This window comes from Heptranchias perlo, chromosome 26 (assembly GCF_035084215.1).
Source record: "Heptranchias perlo isolate sHepPer1 chromosome 26, sHepPer1.hap1, whole genome shotgun sequence".
In the NCBI taxonomy this organism is placed as follows: Eukaryota; Metazoa; Chordata; class Chondrichthyes; order Hexanchiformes; family Hexanchidae; genus Heptranchias; species Heptranchias perlo.
In genome coordinates, this window is record NC_090350.1 from 43,726,844 (window position 1) to 43,743,057 (window position 16,214).

Here is a 16,214-nt window from a genome sequence, read left to right on the forward strand (position 1 = left end):
AAAAGTGTCTACAGCACCATCACTGGTGGGAGGGTGTAATTGGAGCGTGACTGTTTACATGACTACAGCTCATGCATTCTCAAATCTCTCTCACGTGTTGCTGGGGGACACAAACATCAACAACGATTGTCCATATTATGGGAGTGAGGGGCCATGGGCATGATGTGCCGTGGGAGTGAGGGGCCATGGGCATGATGTGCTGTGGGAGTGAGGGCCATGGGCATGATGTGCTGTGGGAGTGAGGGCCATGGGCATGATGTGCTGTGGGAGTGAGGGCCATGGGCATGATGTGCTGTGGGAGTGAGGGCCATGGGCAAGGGGCATAGGTGAGGGGAGCGAGGGGTGATGAGAGAGAGGGACTTCGCACATCCATTGCCAGATCAGATTAAGAACATAAGAAATAGGAGCAGGAGTAGGCCATACGACCCCTCAAGCCTGCTCCACCATTCAATCAGATCATGGCTGATCTTCAACCTCAACTCCACTTTCCCGCCCTATCCCATATCCTTTGATTCCCTTAGAGTCCAAAAATCTATCGATCCCAATCTTGAATATACTCAACGACTGAGCACCCACAGCCCTCTGGGGTAGAGAATTACAAATATTCACAACCCTCTTAGTGAAGAAATTTTTTCTCATCTTGGTCCTAAATGGCCGAACCCTTATCCTGCGACTATGCCCTCTCGTTCTAGACTTCGACCTCTACATAACAGGGTACGGTAGCGTAGTGGTTATGTTACTGGGCTAGTAATCCAGAGGCCTGGACTAAAATCCAGAGTCACGAGTTCAAATCCCGCCACGGCGGTTGGCGAATTTAAATTCAATTAATTAAATAAAAAATCTGGAATTAAAATACTAGTATCAGTAATGATGGCCATGAAACTACCGGATTGTTGTAAAAACCCATCTGGTTCACTAATGTCCTTTAGGGAAGGAAACCTGCCGTCCTTACCCGGTCTGGCCTATATGTGACTCCAGACCCACAGCAATGTGGTTGATTCTTAATTGCCCTCTGAAATGGCCTAGCAAGCCACTCAGTTGTAAAAATCTCGCTAGGGATGGGCAATAAATGCCGGCCTTGCCAGCGACGCCCACATCCTGTGAACGAATTTTTAAAAAAAACTCTCTAGCCAGGGGAAACATCATCTCAGCATCTACCCTGTCAAGCCCTCTTTGAATCTTATATGTTTCAATGAGATCACCTCTCATTCTTCTGAACTCCAGAGAGTATAGACCCATTCTACTCAATCTCTCCTCATAGGACAACCCTCTCAACCCAGGAATTAATCTAGTCAACCTTTGTTGCACCGCCTCCAAGGCAAGTATATCCTTCCTTAGATAAGGAGACCAAAACTGTACGCAGTGCTCCAGGTGCGGCCTCACCAAAGCTCTACATAATTGTAGCAAGACTTCCTTACTCTTATACTCCAACCCCCTTGCATTAAAGGCTATTATACCATTTGCCTTCCTAATTGCTTGCTGTACCTGCATGTTAACTTTTTGTGTTTTGTGTACAAGGACACCCAAATCCCTCTGAACACCAACATTTAATAGTTTCTCACCTTTTAAAAAATATTCTGCTTTTCTATTCTTCCTACCAAAGTGAATAACTTCACAGCTCAATGACTCTGATTCAAACAGAAATAAATCATATGCAATCAGAATTTTTAAATTGTGTCAGAAATACAAAACAGCTGTCAAATCAGTCAGGATGAATTTGGGGATAGGGAACAGTTTAATTAAATCTCCCCCCTCCCCATTGAATCCTCAGCAGGGTTAAAAAAATTATTGCATTCCAGTTGTACATTTTGCAGGTCTTATTAGTTTGGCTGCCTCTATGTAAGGGCCCCTCAACTGTGATTGGGTGGAGGCGCCTGGAGGTTTTCTGAAAAGATGTTCTATTGAGAGTTGTGATTTTTAACATCGGTGCACAAACCCAAATTCATTCTGATTGGGTGGAGATGCCTGCTCTGTGATTGGCCACTGACAAACGCATCGGTTTCACCAATCAGTTTACATTTTACTTCCTGGTCTGGTTTGTGCGCAGCCAATCAGCTGCTCGCTGACTGCATTTCCTCACAACGTGGTAAACAATGTGTTGGCTGGGGCCGGAGCCGCGGGATTGGACACTCAGACAATATGGCCGCTTCCCAGCACCGGAGGCAGAGCAGCCCGCTTAGGGCTGGAGCACTGGGGAGGTAGAGCTGGAGAAGGGCCTGGGGACTGGTCAGTGTGGGAGAGGGGCCTGGGGACTGGTCAGTGTGGGAGAGGGGCCTGGGGACTGGTCAGTGTGGGAGAGGGGCCTGGCGACTGGTCAGTGTGGGAGAGGGGCCTGGCGACTGGTCAGTGTGGGAGAGGGGCCTGGGGACTGGTCAGTGTGGGAGAGGGGCCTGGGGACTGGTCAGTGTGGGAGAGGGGCCTGGGGACTGGTCAGTGTGGGAGAGGGGCCTGGCGACTGGTCAGTGTGGGAGAGGGGCCTGGCGACTGGTCAGTGTGGGAGAGGGGCCTGGCGACTGGTCAGTGTGGGAGAGGGGCCTGGGGACTGGTCAGTGTGGGAGAGGGGCCTGGGGACTGGTCAGTGTGGGAGAGGGGCCTGGGGACTGGTCAGTGTGGGAGAGGGGCCTGGGGACTGGTCAGTGTGGGAGAGGGGCAGACAGCACTGCTTTGGCACACGGAGAGAATGATTAAGTGCACGGCCCACAACAGACTGCTACCCGACCATGTGCAGCTTAGAGGGAACAGTGATGTGGGCCATCAGGTCCAGGGGATTTGTCGGCTTTTAGTCCTATTAATTTCTCCAGTACTTTTCCCCTACTGAGATTAATTATTTTAAGTTCCTCACTGTCATTTACCCCTTGGTTCCCCACTGTTTCTGGTACATTTTTTGTTACTGTGAAGACAGATACAAAATATTTGTTTAACGTCTCTGCCATTTCCTGATTCCCCATTATAATTCCTCCTGTCTCAGCCTCTAACGGGCCCATATTTACTTTCGCTACTCTCTTCCTTTTTACATACTTATAGAAGCTCTTACAATCTGTTTTTATATTTCTTGCCAGTTTACTCTCATATTCTATTTTCCCCCTTTTTATAAATTTTTTGGTCATCCTTTGCTGGTTTCTAAAACTCTCCCAATCTTCAGGTTTACTACTCTTCTTTGCAACATTATAAGCCTCTTCTTTTAATCTAATACTATCCTTAACTTCTTTAGTTAGCCACAGTTGGATCACTTTTCCCATGGAGTTTTTATTCCTCAAGGGAATGTATATTCGTTGAGAATTATGAATTATTTCTTTAAATGTTCGCCATTGCTTATCTACTGTCATATCTTTTAATCTAATTTCCCAATCTACGTTAGCCAACTTGCCCCTCATACCTTCATAATTGGCTTTGTTTAAATTTAAGACCCTAGTTTCAGATTTAACCACATCACTCTCAAACTCGATATGAAATTCAATAATATTATGATCACTCTGCCCTAAAGGATCCTTAACTATAAGATTACTAATTAACCCTGTCTCATTACACAATACTAGATCTAAAATAGCCTGTTCCCTAATCGGTTCCTCGACATATTGTTCTAGAAAACTGTCTCGAATGCATTCCATGAACTCGTCGTCCAAACTACTTTTGGTAATTTGGAGTCTGTATGAAGATTAAAGTCCCGCTGATTATTGCATTACCCTTGTTACATGCTCCTCTAATTTCCTGATTTATACTCTGTCCAACACTATAACTACTGTTAGGGGGCCTGTAAACCACTCCCACCAGCGTTTCTGCCCGATGTTATTTTTTAGCTCCACCCATATTGATTCTTGCACCTGATTTTCTGAGCTAAGATCCTTTCTCACTACTGTCCTTATCTCATCCTTTATTATCAGGGCTACCCTCGCTCCCCTCCCTCCCCTTTTCTATTTTGCCTCTCTTTTCTAAAAGTCAAGCACCCTGGAATGTCAACAGCCTGTGACGGACAACTAACCTGGCCCCAGGTTTGATCAGAACTCTGCCCTCTCAATGCAGCTGATACATCTCCTGCCCCCTCCAGTCTGGGACGCCCACAATTCCCCTGCTCTGGCCAGGGACGGAGTCTTAATTCATTCTCATTGAGTTATTTTGTTCCCACGTTTTGTCTGTTCGTCTCTCATTTCTTGTTGCCTCATCTGTGGAGGAGACTGTGGATCATTCCTGCCCACCCGTCTCCACCTCTGCCTCAGCTCATCTGCTGCTGAAACCCTCATCCATGCCTTTGTTACCTCCAGACTCGACCATTGCAATGCTCTCCTGGCCGGCCTCTGATCTTCCTCCCTCCATAAACTTGAGCTCATCCAAACTCTGCTGCCTGTATCCTAACTCGCACCAAGTCCCGATCACTCACCATCCTCTGTGCTCGCTGACCTACATCGGCTCCTGTTTTCAAATCCCTCCATGGCCTCGCCCCTCCCTATCTCTGTAACCTCCTCCAGGCCGACAACCCTCTGCGATCTCTGCGCTCCTCCAATTCTGGCCTCTTGCACATCCCCGATTTTCATCACTCCACCATTGGCGGCCGTGCCTTCGGCTGGCTAGGCCCTAAACTCTGGAATTCCCTCCCTGAACCTCTCCGCCTCTCTACCTCTCTCTCCTCCTTTTAAGACTCTCCTTAAAACTGGCCTCTTTGACCGAGCTTTTGGTCACCTGTCCTGATACCTGCTTGCATGGCTCAGTGTCAGATTTTGTTTGTTGAGTTCTGGTGAAGCGCCTTGGGATGTTTTACTACATTAAAGGCACTATATAAATGCAAGTTGTTGGTGGAGGAGGGAAGCTGGAGTCCAGTTAAAGGAAGTGGATGAGAGAGCGAGGGATCTGGGTATGGTTTGGTGGTAGTGAGTTGGGTGAAGGAGTAAGTCTGGCGATAATTCAATGGTGACTGCAACTAGGCTGAGTAAGGATTGATGGAGGATTGGACAGGCAGTGTAACTGAATTAAGGGGTGAGGTTGGACAGGACACGGGCTGTGGTTGTGTTAGTGAGATGAGTGAAGCACGGCGTGGTTGGGTGGTGAAAGGATCCCAGCTAAAGACTGAGCCTGAATTCAGGTAGTAGTGAAACTACAGAGTGAGGCTGTGGGGAAGGGAAGGGAAGCAGGAAAGCTTGTGTTTATCCAGCCGACAGTTGAAGTTAGTGTGTTATTTACAACAGTTCTTTGGTAGGAACCGCAGCGTTTGTTTAATGATTACCAAAGGAAGTAATAGGTTGTTCTTTCCCACTATTTGAGGTTCAGTGGTATGGAGGTGACAGATTAACACAAGGCCATGGGAACGGATTCAAACTATCGCTACTGGTCACTCAGGTCACTGCAGCCGGCCGAGAGCCAGAGATGATGTAAAAATAGCCTCTTGCAAATAACACTCACTGGATGAAATGTCAATGAATGGATTCAGGGTCCATATTATGGTCACTCAACACAATGCAGAGCAAAACATGAACATTCCAGGTTCCCACACGCTCTAATACGTGGAAACCAGCAATCTGGTAGGAAAAGAGCATGAATAAGATCCTCCATAGCCCTGTACCAATCCCCAAACCACTCCCCCGGCCCCGCCCTCTCCCCCGGCCCCTCCCCCCCGCCCCTGCATCAATCCCCAAACCACTCCCCGGCCCCGCCCCACCCTCTCCCCGGCCCCGCCCTCTCCCCCCGGCCCTGTACCAATCCCCAAACCACTCCCCCGGCCCCGCCCTCTCCCCGGCCCCGCCCTCTCCCCCCCCGGCCCTGCATCAATCCCCAAACCACTCCCCCGGCCCCACCCTCTCCCCCCCGGCCCTGTACCAATCCCCAAACCACTCCCCCGGCCCCACCCTCTCCCCCCCTGCCCTGTACCAATCCCCAAACCACTCCCCCCTCTTCCCCGGGCCCTGTACCAATCCCCAAACCACTCCCACCGCCCCGCCCTCTCCCCCGGCCCCGCCCTCTCCCCCCCGGCCCTGCATCAATCCCCAAACCACTCCCCCGGCCCCACCCTCTCCCCCCCGGCCCTGTACCAATCCCCAAACCACTCCCCCGGCCCCACCCTCTCCCCCCCTGCCCTGTACCAATCCCCAAACCACTCCCCCCTCTTCCCCGGGCCCTGTACCAATCCCCAAACCACTCCCACCGCCCCGCCCTCTCCCCCCCGGCCCCGCCCTCTCCCCCTCCTCTCTTCCCCCCCCCCTGTATCAATCCCCAAACCACTCCCACCGCCCTGTACCAATCACTAACTACTCCCACTGCCCCACTCCCCATAGCCCTGTAGTAATCAGTAAGAAGGCCAATGGAATGTTGGCTTTTATTACTAGGGGGATAGAATATAAAAACAGGGAGGTATTGCTGCAGTTATATAAGGTATTGGTGAGACCGCACCTGGAATACTGCATACAGTTTTGGTGTCCATACTTAAGAAAAGACATACTTGCTCTCGAGGCAGTACAAAGAAGGTTCACTCGGTTAATCCCGGGGATAAGGGGGCGGACATATGAGGAGAGGTTGAGTAGATTGGGACTCTACTCATTGGAGTTCAGAAGAATGAGAGGCGATCTTATTGAAACATATAAGATTGTGAAGGGGCTTGCTCGGGTGGATGCGGTAAGGATGTTCCCAAGGATGGGTGAAACCAGAACGAGGGGGCATAATCTTAGAATAAGGGGCTGCTCTTTCAAAACTGAGATGAGGGGAAACTTCTTCACTCAGAGGGTAGTAGGTCTGTGGAATTTGCTGCCCCAGGAAGCTGTGGAAGCTACATCATTAGATAAATTTAAAACAGAAATAGACAGTTTCCTAGAAGTAAAGGGAATTAGGGGTTACGGGGAGCAGGCAGGAAATTGGACATGAATTTAGATTTGAGGTTAGGATCAGATCAGCCATGATCTTATTGAATGGCGGAGCAGGCTCGAGGGGCCGATTGGCCTACTCCTGCTCCTATTTCTTATGTTCTTATGTTTTTATGTTAATCCCACTGCCCTGCTCTCTCCCCATACACCTGTATCAATCCCAAACTAATCCCACTGCCCCACTGACACGAAACACAGAAATAAAGTAAACAGGGAGGAGGATAGTAACAGACTTCAAGAGGAAACAAAGGTTAGAAATTAGACAACAAAGGAGTTTGGCAGTGCTTAATGCAAATGAGCTGAGGGCACAGATAGACACGTGGAAATATGATATATAGCTATTACTGAAACATGACTTAAACAGGGGCAGGAATGGCAGCTCAACACCATTACTGACCGAGCTGGCCGAGTCCTGAAGGACATAACTGCCAGACTGGGCCTGCGGCAGGTGGTAAGAGAACCAACACGAGGGAAACATCTACTTGACCTCATCCTCACCAATCTACCTGTCGCAGATGCATCTGTCCATGACAGTATTGGAAGGAGTGACCACCGCACAGTCCTCGTGGAGACAAAGTCCCGTCTTTGCACTGAGGACACCGTCCAACGTGTTGTGTGGCACTCTCACCGTGCTAAATGGGAGAGATTCAGAACAGATCTAGCAGCTCAAAACTGGGCATCCATGAGGTGCTGTGGGCCACCAGCAGCAGCAGAATTGTATTCCACCACAATCTGTAACCTCATGGCCCGGAATATTCCTCACTCTAACATGCCAGGGGATCAACCCTGGTTCAACGAGGAGAGTAGAAGAGTATGCCAGGAGCAGCACCAGGCGTACCTAAAAACGAGGTGCCAACCTGGTGAGGCTACAACACAGGACTACATGCATGCTAAACAGCAGAAGCAACATGTTAGAGCCAGAGCTAAGCGATTCCACAACCAAGGGATCAGATCAAAGCTCTGCAGTCCTGCCACATCCAGTTGTGAATGGTGGTGGGCAATTAAACAACTAATGGGAGGAGGAGGCTCCGTGAACATCCCCATCCTCAATGATGGCAGAGTCCAGCACGTGAGTGCAAAAGACAAGGCTGAAGCGTTTGCAACCATCTTCAGCCAGAAGTGCCGAGTGGATGATCCATCTCGGCCTCCTCCCGATATCCCCACCGTCACAGAAGCCAGTCTTCAGCCAATTCGATTCACTCCACGTGATATCAAGAAATGGCTGAGTGCACTGGATACAGCAAAGGCTATGGGCCCCGACAACATCCCAGCTGTAGCGCTGAAGACTTGTGCTCCAGAACTAGCTGCGCCTCTTGCCAAGCTGTTCCAGTACAGCTACAACACTGGCATCTACCCAACAATGTGGAAAATTGCTCAGGTATGTCCTGTCCACAAAAAACAGGACAAATCCAATCCGGCCAATTACCGCCCCATCAGTCTACTCTCAATCATCAGCAGTGTGATGGAAGGTGTCATCGACAGTGCTATCAAGCGGCACTTACTCAACAATAATCTGCTCACCGATGCTCAGTTTGGGTTCCGTCAGGACCACTCGGCTCCAGACCTCATTACAGCCTTGGTCCAAACATGGACAAAGGAGCTGAATTCCAGAGGTGAGGTGAGAGTGACTGCCCTTGACATCAAGGCAGCATTACAGCAGGCACATGGGAACAACACCACCTGCACGTTCCCCTCCAAGTCACACACCATCCCGACTTGGAAATATATCGGCCGTTCCTTCATCGTCGCTGGGTCAAAATCCTGGAACTCCCTTCCTAACAGCACTGTGGGAGAACCTTCACCACACGGACTGCAGCGGCTGAGAAGGCGGCTCACCACCACCTTCTCAAGGGCAACTAGGGATGGGCAATAAATGCCGGCCTCGCCAGCGTCACCCACATCCCATGAACGAATAAAACAAAAGTCTAGGAGTATAAAAAGGGCAGGGGTGAAATTAAAAAGAAAATTAGGAAAGCAAAGAGAGGACATGAAAAAATACTGGCAAGTAAAATTAAGGAAAACCCAAAAATGTTTTATAAATAGGGAATGAGGCAGGCCAAGTGGAGCAAGTGTCAGTAGGGGAGCATTTAGGGAGCAGCGATCATAGTATCATAAGGTTTAGAATAGCTATGAAAAAGGACATGGACCACTCTAAAAATAAAAATACTCACTTGCAAGAGGGCCAGTTTAAATGGGATGAGAACAGATCTGGCCCGGGTAAATTGGAATCAAAGATTGGCAAACAAAACTGTAATTGAACAGTGGGCGGCCTTTAAGGAGGAGATGGTTCAGGTACAGTCTAGGTACATTCCCACGAGGGGGAAAGGTAGGGCAACTAAAGCCAGAGCTCCCTGGATGACAAAACAGATACTAAGATGAAACAGAAAAAAGTGGCGTGTGACAGATGTCAGGTTGATAACACAAGTGAGAACCAGGCAGAATATAGAAAGTTCAGAGGGGAAGTGAAAAAGGAAATAAGAGGGGCAAAGAGAGAATATGAGAATAGACTGGTGGCCAACATAAAAGGGAATCCAAGAGTCTTGTACAGGCTGTAAACAGTAAATGGGTAGTAAGAGGAGGGGTGGGGCCAATTAGGGACCATAAGAACATAAGAAATAGGAGCAGGATCGGTGCTGGGACCACTGCTTTTCTTGATATATATTAATGACTTGGACTTGGGTGTACAGGGCACAATTTCAAAATTTGCAGATGACACAAAACTTGGAAGTGTAGTAAACAGTGAGGAGGATAGTGATAGACTTCAAGAGGATATAGACAGGCTGGTGGCGTGGGCGGACACGTGGCAGATCAAATTTAACACAGAAAAATGCAGAAAAAGGAAGAACGAGGGGTGGTAGGGGTAGAGGAACAGAGAGATCTGGGGGTTTATGTGCACAGATCATTGAAGGTGGCAGGGGAGGTTGAGAAAGTGGTTATAAAAGCATACAGGATCCTGGGCTTTGTAAATAGAGGCACAGAGTACAAAAGTATGGAAGTCATGATGAACCTTAATAAAACACTGGTTCGGCCTCAAATGGAGTATTGTGTCCAGTTCTGGGCACCGCACTTTAGGAAAGATGTGAAAGCCTTAGAGAGGGTGCAGAAGAGATTTACTAGAATGATTCCAGGGATGAGGGACTTTAGTTACGTGGATAGACTGGAGAAGCTGGGGTTCTCCTTGGAACAGAGACGGTTGCGAGGAGATTTGATAGAGGTATTCAAAATCATGAAGGGTCCAGACAGAGTAGATGGAGAGAAACTGTTCCCATTGGCAGAAGGGTCAAGAACCAGAGGACATAGATTTAAGGTGATTGACAAAGAACCAAAGGTGACATGAGGAAAAACTTTTTTACACAGCGAGTGGTTAGGATCTGGAATGCGCTGCCCGAGGGGGTGGTGGAGGCGGATTCAATCATGGCCTTCAAAAGGGAACTGGATAAGTACTTGAAAAGAAAAAATTTGCAGGGCTACAGAGATAGGGCGGGGGAGTGGAACGAGCTGAATTGCTCTTGCACAGAGCTGGCGCAGACTTGATGGGCCAAATGGCCTCCTTCCATACTGTGACCTTTGTATGATTCTAGGAATACATAAAGAGCAAGAGGATAACTAAGGAAAGAGTACGGCCTATTAGAGACCAAAAAGATAACCTGTGTGTGGAGGCGGAAGATGTGGGTATGGTTTTTAATGAATATTTTGCGTCTGTCTTCACAAAAGAGAGGGAGAGAGGGACGATGCAGACATTGTAGTTAAGGAGGACCAGTGTGAAATATTGGATGGGATAAACATAGAGAGGAAGTATTAAGGGGTTGAGTATCTTTGAAAGTAGATAAATCACCAGGCCCGGATGAAATGTACCCCAGGTTGTTGAGAACCAAGGGAGGAAATTGCGGAGGCTCTGACCATCATTTTCCGATCCTCCCTGGCTACAGGCGCAGTGCCGGAGGATTGGAGGACTGCTAATGTTGTGCCATTGTTTAAAAAGGGAGAAAGAGATAGACCGAGTAATTACAGGCCAGTCAGTCTAACCTCGGTAGTGGGCAAATTATTGGAATCAATTCCGAGGGACAGGATAAACTGTCAATTAGAAAGACATGGAGTACTCAAGGACAGTCAGCATGGATTTGTTATGGGAAGGTCATGTCTGACTAACTTGATTGAATTTTTTAAGGAGGTAACAAGGAGGGTTAATGAGGGTAATGTTTTTGATGTAGTGTACATGGATTTTAGCAAGGCTTTTGACAAGGTCCCACATGGCAGACTGGTCAAAAAAGTACAAGCCCTTGGGATCCAAGGGAGAGAAGCAAGTTGGATCCAAAATTGGCTCAGTAGCAGGAAGCAAAGGGTAATGGTCGACGGGTGTTTTTGTGACTGGAAGGCTGATTCCAGTGGGGTTCCGCAGGGCTCAGTACTCGGTCCCTTGCTTTTTGTCATATATATCAATGACTTGGACTTGAGTGTAGGGGGCTTGATCAAGAAGTTTACAGATGATACAAAAATTGGTCGTGTTGATAGTGAGGAGGAAAGCTGTAGACTGCAGGAAGATAGCAATGGACTGGTCAGGCGGGCAGAAAAGTGGCAAATGGAATTCAATCCGCAGAAGTGTGAGGTAATGCGTTTGGGGAGGGCAAACAAGGCAAGGGAGTACACAATAAATGGGAGGATAGTGAAAGGTGTAGAGGAACTGAGGGACCTTGGAGTGCATGTCCACAGATCCCTGAAGGTAGTGGGACAGATAGATAAGGTGGTTAAAAAGGCATACGGGATACTTTCCTTTAGTAGCCGAGGCATAGAATATAAGAGCAGGGAGGTTATGCTGGAACTGTATAAAACATTGCTTAGGCCACAGCTTGAGTAATGCATACAGTTCTGGTCACCAAATTTTGGGAAGGATGTGATTGCTCTAGAGAGAGTACAGAGGAGATTTACGAGGATGTTGCCAGGACTGGAGAATTTTAAGTATGAGAAAAGATTGGATAGGCTGGGGTTGTTTTCTTTGGAACAAAGAAGGCTGAGGGGAGATTTAATTGAGGTGTATAAAATTATGACAGGACTGGATAGAGTGGATAGGGAGAACCTATTTCCCTTGGCAGAGAGGTCAGTGACCAGGGGGCATAGATTTAAAGTAATTGGTAGAAGGATTAGAGGGGAGCTGAGGAGACCAGAGGGCGGTGGGGGTCTGGAACTCACTGCCTGAAAGGGTGGGAGAGGCAGAAACCCTCAACTCATCTAAAAAGTACTTGGATGTGCACCTGAAGTGCCGTAACCCACAAGGCTACGGACCAAGTGCTGGAAAGTGGGATTAACCTCGATAGCTCTTTTTCGACTGGCATGGACACAATGGGCCGAATGGCCTCCTTCTGTGCCGTAACTTTCTATGATTCTAAGTTGGGATTGTTCTCCTTAGAACAGAGAAGGTTAAGAGGAGATCTGATAGAGGTGTTCAAAATCATGAACGGTTTTGACAGAGTAAATAAGGAGAAACTGTTTCCAGTGACAGAAGGGTCGGTAACCAGAGGTCACAGATTTAAGGTGATCGGCAAATGAGCCAGAGGCGATACGAGGAAACATTTTTTTACGTAGCGAGTTGTAATGATCTGGAATGCATTGCCTGAAAGGGTGATGGAAGCAGATTCAATAATAACTTTCAAAAGAAAATTGGATAAATACTTGAAGGGAAAAAGTTTACAGAGCTGTGGGGAAAGAGCAGGGGGATGGGACCAAATGGATAGCTCTTTCAAATAGTTGGCACAGGCTCGATGGGACGAATGGCTCCTCCACTGCTGTACCTACTATGAAACTCTCTCCCCATAGCTCTGTATCTTCCTTTGTTCCAGTTGAAGAGCTAACACCAGGGCACAGGTGTGCTCACTAAATGGCCTCCTCCTGCACTGTAAATCCTGTGACTGTATTGAGGGTTCGAGTTTAACGCAGGGTGAGGGGGAGTTGCTGGTGGGTTGCAGAGTGAGTACACGCTCTGTACTGTAAGGAGTCACCAATAGGGAATGTATCCTCAGGGAGGATCACAGACTCACTGGATGGTGTGACCATCCAGGCAGGAAGTCTGTCACAAACACTGTGATGACTGGAACAGATCCTTTGGTCAGCTGTGTGCTGATAGCAGTCTGACCAAAGCAGGACCACTTTCTGAGCAGTGGTGATCACACACATCCTCCCACTCATCAGTAAATGCCTAGTACATAAACACAGAGAAGCAGAGTAATGGTGAGATGCAGAATGTGGAGAGTAATCACTGACTGATTGTGGAAGTACTTTACTAACCTTGAATACCTACTGGTGTTCATAGGTTTACACTTTTTGTAACAAAATGAAAAACAGAGCAGAATGGCCAGCCCAACGTCCTTGGATCGATTTCTGACTCCGTGCAAACAGCTGTGGCCCTGACAGGGTCTCAGTGAAAATAACAGCAACAGTTGTATGTGGCCAATGGATTTGGACCCAGCAGCCTGTAATACTGGACCTACAGGCTGAACTCCCAGCTCCTCTCTCCATATATGTCACCTGAAAACATGCTGCAGAAATCAATAGATATCAAATCAAAAGGTAAAAGAACAAGAGTCAGAAATACAAAAAAACAAATGCTGGAAATATACAACAGCGTCCTGAATGAGATTAACCCCATCAACATTCAGCTGTAGTTAGAGGGCACAGACGGGTTAGTGAGCTCACCCCTGTTCGAGGGCACAAACGGGTTAGTGAGCTCACCCCTGTTAGAGGGCACAAACGGGTTAGTGAGCTCACCCCTGTTAGAGGGCACAAATGGGTTAGTGAGCTCACTCCAGTTAGAGGGCACAAACGGGTTAGTGAGCTCACCCCTGTTCGAGGGCACAAACGGGTTAGTGAGCTCACCCCTGTTAGAGGGCACAAACGGGTTAGTGAGCTCACCCCTGTTAGAGGGCACAAACGGGTTAGTGAGCTCACTCCAGTTAGAGGGCACAAACGGGTTAGTGAGCTCACCCCTGTTAGAGGGCACAAACGGGTTAGTGAGCTCACCCCTGTTAGAGGGCACAAACGGGTTAGTGAGCTCACCCCTGTTAGAGGGCACAAACGGGTTAGTGAGCTCACCCCTGTTAGAGGGCACAAACGGGTTAGTGAGCTCACCCCTGTTAGAGGGCACAAACGGGTTAGTGAGCTCACCCCTGTTAGAGGGCACAAACGGGTTAGTGAGCTCACCCCTGTTAGAGGGCACAAACGGGTTAGTGAGCTCACCCCAGTTAGAGGGCACAAACGGGTTAGTGAGCTCACTCCAGTTAGAGGGCACAAACGGGTTAGTGAGCTCACTCCAGTTAGAGGGCACAAACGGGTTAGTGAGCTCACCCCTGTTAGAGGGCACAAACGGGTTAGTGAGCTCACCCCTGTTACAACAGCTTGCGCCTTTAACGTAGTAAAATGTCCCAAGATGCTTCACAGGAGCGATTAGCAAACAAAATTTGACACCGAGCCACATAAGGAGATATTAGGACAGGTGACCAAAAGCTTGGTCAAAGAAGTAGATTTTAATGGAGCGTCTTAAAAGGAGGAGAGAGAGGCAGAGAGGTTTGGGGAGGGAATTCCAGAGCTTAGGGCCGAGGCAGCTGAAGGCACGACTACCAATGGTGGAGCAATGAAAATTGGGGACGCGCAAGAGGCCTGAATTGGAGGAGCGCAGAGATCTCGGAGGGTTGTAGGGCTGGAGGAAGTTACAGAGATAAGGAGGGGCAAGGCCAGGATTTGAAAACAAGGATGAGAATTTTAAAATCAAGGCGTTCCCAAACCAGTAGCCAATGTAGGTCAGCGAGCACAAGGGAGTGATGGGTGAACTTGGTGCGAGTTAGGATTGGGCAGCAGAGTTTTGGATGAGCTCAAGTTTATGGAAGGTGGAAGATGGGAGACCGACCAGGAGAGCATTGGAAGTCGAGTCTAGAGATAACAAAGGCATGGATGAGGGTTTCACTTGTAGTTGGAGGTGAGGAGGCAGGGGAGAGGGGTTTAAGAAGATGGTTTGTAGTGAAGAGAAACTGGGGGTTATCTTTGCATTCCAGCATGATCCTGGAATAGTGAGCAGTTTTGGCAGAGGAGAGCAGGACCCGATTGTGCTTTTTGTGATCCGGCGATGAATGGCTGAATCAGTTGTCCGCCATAAACGTTCAAGTCTGCGTCCCTTGGACTTAAGGGAGCGGAGATGGTGTCCATACCAGGGGGACCGACCAGGGTGAGAGAGTGCAATAATTCTAATGGGGACAAGGGCATCAAAGGTAAAGGTGAGGGTGTGATTGAGCAGATCGGTAGCTGCAGAATTGCCGTCGTGAATAGAGGGCCAGAGGCTAGACCGTTGGGAATTTGAAAGTGCCGTTGTAAGTGACTTGGGAGAGTTTTTTCCAGGGGCGGAATCAGAAGGAAGTGGGGTTGGGAGGGGGGAGGGGGATGTGGGTGGAGAGGGATACAAGGAAGTGATCAAAGATGGCCTTATCTGTGATTGACACGATGGGAGTAGAGAGGCCACGTGAGATGGCAAGATCGATGGGGTAGCCGTGAATATGGTTGAGGAGTTTGTATGGAGGGAGAGATTGAGGGAGGATAGGAGGGCAGTGAACTCAGAGGAGAGAGAGCACGATGAGTTGAGATGGAGCAGTTAACATGATTTACATTATGGTTAACATTTAACATTTTGGAAAGTATAGGACAGAACAGAACAAAGATGTTAATAATTGCAGTTACTTGTAATTAAGTTTTATATTGAATCCTGATGGTGAGAGGTCAGCCTGCATTTTATGTTATTTTAACTTCAGCTTCAACTTCCAGCGTTAAAATAGACCAATCAGAAACTCCAGGCTATTCAAACACACCCAATGTAAGGCTTGCAGTTTTCATTACTGATATATCACTTTGTAAAATGGTTAGTTTCTTTTAAGAAATCCTGCTGCCCATTATGTCCAATCACCGCTACTGACCAACTGTTACAGTCTTGAGCCTTTCAGAGTATCAGCAAAACTCTTGTCTGTCCCTCCCAAAGAACTCGCACCAAATCTAAAATTTATTTTAAAATATTATCTTTCAGCAAGCTCTCCATGGAAGTAAACTGAAAACTAGGAAGTTTAAACCTCTTAAGCCACTAATCTCCTCACTGATCCAAGTTTATATTTGAAGTAAAAAGATATACATTTAACAAACAGCAATTTCTACCCACAACATCTGATGCAGACCACTGTGTGCTGATAAAGTTGCCCATTTGAACGAGGTGCTGGCTGGGCTGTGAGCTGCTTACTGCGTCGATAAGAGGGGGTGCCCGGGGGCTGGGTTGCCAGATGAGGCGGAGTGGGGGGGTGGGGGGAGTCTTTGGCACTTTGCTCTTATCCCAGCCCGTCCTCCCCGCAC